Raw genomic sequence first — 5,403 nt, 5'->3', positions numbered from 1 at the left:
TTCGCGAAACTACCGCCAGGTGGCGCAAAGGGACGGATTGCGAACTGAATGTAATTGTAAAATGAGATAAAAGGAGGAGGTAAAACAACAATAACATTATGATATAACATTGTACCATCTTTAAAAAAACATTAAAAATTGTACAGTGAGTTAATTTCAAAATTTAGGATAGTCTTAGGCTACAGTCTACTCATCAAAAATTAAAAGAAGACCTTTACACAAAGGATCTTATGCTTGCTATTGTTATTAAACAGTCATTAAATATAAGGCCTATATATACGGATAAATATTCATTTCGGTTCATTCTTGGTTTAAAAAAAAATCCTTCAGGTTCCATTTGCAGATAGAAATGAGAACGGTCCAGCATTTAGCAATAATTATGATTAATTCTGTTATTATTCTTGATTTTTCAAACTGCTAACACTTTGCATTTTGAATTATGCCTTTACTGTGTGACCAAAAATTTTGTATTTTCTGTTTCAGCTGTTTGATCGCGCTGGTGCCTCGCGCACATTCATTGGAAACAGTAGCCGTTCACCGTGCCATCCAGCGCGAGCAGCGGTCCACTTTGGCATATTTTGTTAATTATGATTTTTTTTTTTTTTTTTTTCGTCGATACTGAAACACGCGTGACCTACAAAGCCTATTTTTTCCTAATGAATAATAGTTGAGCTTGAAATAGGCAACATCACGAATATGGAAACGTTTGGATTTCTCCCGAATGAGAGCCCAACCTTACCTTATGGTTCGCTTTAAATTATTATTCATTTATTTTTTGTTTGTTTGTTTATAGTTAAGCCTATATTATTATATACTGCAATTTTATTTATCCATTAGAATTATATATTTGTAATTATTGTTCTGTTCTGATAAATTTGTTACATTTAAAGGATTTGTTGTAAAGTGAAGAGAACTAAAAATATCCTGTTGGCACATTAGGCCAGCCGTTATTATTTCTGAATGTAATAAAATGCAACTTATACATGACTTATATATATTTTTTTCCTCTCACAAACTTAATTTATTTTTTAGCCTGTTTTAAAAAAATAAATAAATAAATAAAATAACATGCAGCAAACGAAAATAGGCGATTAATCGGTTAAAAATTGTTACTGTGGGGTAATTATAATTATTATATACTTAGGAACAGAGTCTGGGCCTAATCTAGGCTATCCAGTGTTTCTTATTTTTTTATTTTCATTGCAGCTGAAAATGACTTTGTGCAGCACATTCACTTCGCACGCTCAACCTGCCTCGCGCGTTGCTCAGCTGTGGACGATTTAAAAAATGTTTGATATAAAGGTTGCTGTCCCATTTTATACAGGAATTGTTCATTAAAAAAAAAAAAAAAAAATCTAATTATATTGTTAGTTCTAATTATATTGTTAACACAAGTTCATTTAGGCTATTTAACATGCACTGTGACATTTTACCCTTTTTTAACTTATAAACTCCTTGAGATTTAAAAGTCAGTTTAATAGTATTGAAGTTCAAGTTTTTTTAAAAAAAGGTTTTAAATGCTTAAATTATTTCTATGAATTAATAATATGTTATCAGGTTTTAATTGCTTAAATTATATCTATGAATTAATAATATGTTATCATGTTTATTCTTGTAGAAAATAAGTTATTATTCTTTAAGAAAATAAGGGAAAAAGAATAAGGGGACGATCCAAAATATTATTCATATTTGTTTTGCTTCACCTATTTATGTAAGCTACAATATTCTAAAAAAAAGTGTAAAAAAAAAATAATAATGTCATTAAAAAGTGCCACCGGCCTAAGTAAATTTTACCGTTATAGAATTGTGACTTTAAAGGTTAGTGATTTAGGAGGTGAGAATACTGTGAAATTACAAATGTTATGGGATTTAAAGCATAACAACTGAAGGTCTAGAAACGTTAGCCAATAAAGCATTTTTTATAACAATGTTATTTTTAAACAATGGCACTTAAAGTTTTGAACTAAAATATTATTTCAACCATATAGCCTGTGAATAAACAAAATGACTTTTCAATGAAAGAACACTGAGAGTTTGCTTCTGGTGTTTGGATTTGTACTTCAATAATGAGCTCCAAGTTTAGGAATAGCCAACACGGGGTTTTTTTTCTTTCTTTCTCTCTCTCGCTCTCTCTCGCTCTCTCTCTCTCTCTCTATTTAACTCTCTATTTAACAGCATTAATTTACAATGAAATACGTCTTCCTCCAGGTAGACTGAATGTTTTTCTGTCTTGCTACTTGCGGACTTTGAAGCTGGGTCAGTTAGAGCTCGCGCTCACTGTGAAGCGGGAGCAGCTGATGGAGCACTCCGCTTGGTCTTAAAGCCTTCCGCAACCGCTACGTTCACAAATAACAATGATTTTCGTAAAATAATGATTAATTATCAATTGATAATTTGTTATTATTATGGTCTTGTGAAAACAATAATATGGGCTGCGGGAAAATAATGAATAAAAAGAGTAGGGCTGCTGTGAGTGCAGGCATGTTTCAACCCAGTAACATGACAACACACCGTTCCTCACAGCCAACAAACAGACCGAATTCAGTTCAGCTGGAGGGGGTTGGGGTAGTTCTGTATAACTTGTGGGGGTTGATATAAATGTGTGAATCTCTTGTTCTTTCATATGGACAGTGTCTTACGAGGGTATCAAACTTGCAGAACAGGTTTAGATAGGACTCGTCATTTTGGTTTTAGGGCAACTTTGAAGAAAGGTTTTGATCCACTTCAAATGTTGACTAATGTATAGCGCAATATAGTTTATTAGTTATTATAAACTTCAGAGGAAGTTGCCTTAACTCAAAAATAAATAAATAAATAAATTCGCAAACTGTTGCGTTAATTTTATTTTGTTTCGTCTAAACAATATTTTTTTTAGACTATGACATAAATTCTCACAGAATGTAGCCTATAACCAATATATTGAACCATCTCTTTATGTTTTTCTAAATCCCAAACAGAGTCCAGACATCAGTATGATCCGTATGATGTTTTATAGGCTTTTTTAGATTTGGGAATACACATGCGTTACAGACATGACAAAAAAACATTTTGGAGTTTTTGGAGACATTATTATTATTATTATTATTATTATTATTATTATTATTATTAATTTTTTTTTTTTTTTTTTTTGTAGCCTATTTACAATGCACAAACCAGAGGCAACAATATCTGCAGAGAAGGAATCAATTTTATTTCAATTTTCGTTTTTTGTGTTTCAGAGGAAAAATCAGTGTTAAAGCATCTCTCCATTAAAGACCGTTCTGAAAGAAAAATTTATGCAAACGCGTATAAAATGCTTTAAAAACTTTAACAGAGATGTCTAGAGGCTATTTAATAGGTCTGCCTCCCATGTAAGATTTTTCTAGATACTAGTCGTTCATTTGTCATTATTCAACTAATCGCAGGATTATACTACATTTACATCTATAATCCATAATAAGCCTTAATATATTTCGCGCTCAAGCACATGCATTAGCAGAAGTAGCCCATTGTAAAAATTGTAAAAAAAGGAGACATTTTAATTATTTATTAATAAACAAATGTTTTCTTGTTGGCTGCAAGATGAAATTCACACAGTGCTGACTCTCTCCACATGAACGCGCATTTAAAGAGAAATACAACCGTCACAGATTACATAATGCTTTCTTCTGAATTGATTTGTTTAAAAGACATTTCAAGCTTTCTGTAGATATATTTATCATGTATGTGAGACACCACAATTTTAAGTTAATTCATTATCAGGAAAAAATTCAAGTGATCTAGAGGGCGCCTCCTTGTCCTGCATGCGCATTAATAATTTTCGCACGAACACTTAAATATGAATAATTATTCATATTTTGCATGTGCATTACAACGTAAATTATTTTTTTACATGCAATTATCCAAAATAAAACCAAACAAGATTTGTAATGAAGATAAAACAAATAAGAATAAATGCTGCGCATGCACTCAGCATTACTCTTGCACGCAGACATTTTAAATACATGCATTTAAATACGGCTGCAATTTTATTTATTTTTAACTTAAATTCTATGTAAGCAAGTAACGGCGGCTCCCTTTAAAATCACTGAAGTTGTCTATTAATGAAGCTCTTTTTTAAATCATTTTGGTGATTATAATGAGAGAACTTGAGTTTAATCGTGAGGAAGTTTTATTAATCCGTCCATTCTTTAGAATTTCAATGATTTAGCTAAATCGTGCAGGTTTAATTTATTCGTTTCTTCTTTTAGTCAGGCCTAAATAATGGGAACGAAATTATACAGTGCCTCACGTTTTACTAAAATAAAGAAAATAATTTATAAAACACGCAACAATTTCTTACAGACAAATATGTTTTCCCCAAGAAGTTGTCTGTCAAAATAAAGGACAGGTAACGAATAACAAAAATGCATGTTGTTTTATTAAAGGAATTTTAAAATATAAATTAAAATATAGGCCTAATATATGAGAATATTGACATTTTGCATATAGATCCATGTAGCCTAGCTCACTAAAATAGCCACTTTTAATGCTCTGATGCAAAGTAAACCACAATTTCTTTTGAATAATATAACACATAATTTATATTATATAAATAATACTGCACACCTATTAAATGTGTCAAATCTAAAATATGGTGTAATACTGTGTAGCTTAGAGAAAATATAAGCACAGGCTCAGGCACAGGCTTGACATTTATCCTGCTTGAATTCGTTCTAAGAAATGCACATAACTTCATAATCACCAAACTTTCATCTGTGAATATTAAATATTTTAACTATAGTGTTTTTCTTTCATTTTCCCTGACTGCAGCCGTCAAATGTAACACATCAGCGAGGCAAAACTGACGTCTATTTGCGAAAATGTGCTTTGATGCGCTTGTTTGAAAACTTGTGATTAAAGCGCCACTCAGCGGTCAAAGGCTGCAAATGCACTTTGCAGACACACAGTGGGTATAATCAAACTGGATTCTGATTGGCTGTAACTTTAATCATAACCAATAAAAAATATATAAATAAAAGTTTTTGTTAACATAATATATGTGTGTGTACTGTGTATATTTATGTATATATAAATTCACACACAAACAGTATATATTTTAAAGATATTTACATGTATTTACATGCATATAGTTATATTCATATAATTTATATTACAGTTTTTTTCAGTCGCTAACAAGCGTTTGTCCAACCAGTTGTCACATTTTCAAAACTCTAAACACAATTAGCACAGCATCGGTCTTTTGTGGCTATACCATTCCCACATTTCATGTCGTTTTCACACAATATGCAGTCAGTGAACACATTTCCACAATGCTTACATTTTCTTAACAGACAAGCTATACCTCCCTACACAATTATGGACTGTTTTTGTAGTATTTACGAATGTAAACACACAACATCCCACAATAGCAAAAACAATATT

This window comes from Cyprinus carpio, chromosome B18 (assembly GCF_018340385.1).
Source record: "Cyprinus carpio isolate SPL01 chromosome B18, ASM1834038v1, whole genome shotgun sequence".
Lineage (NCBI taxonomy): Eukaryota > Metazoa > Chordata > Actinopteri > Cypriniformes > Cyprinidae > Cyprinus > Cyprinus carpio.
This window is presented reverse-complemented; position numbering follows the sequence as displayed.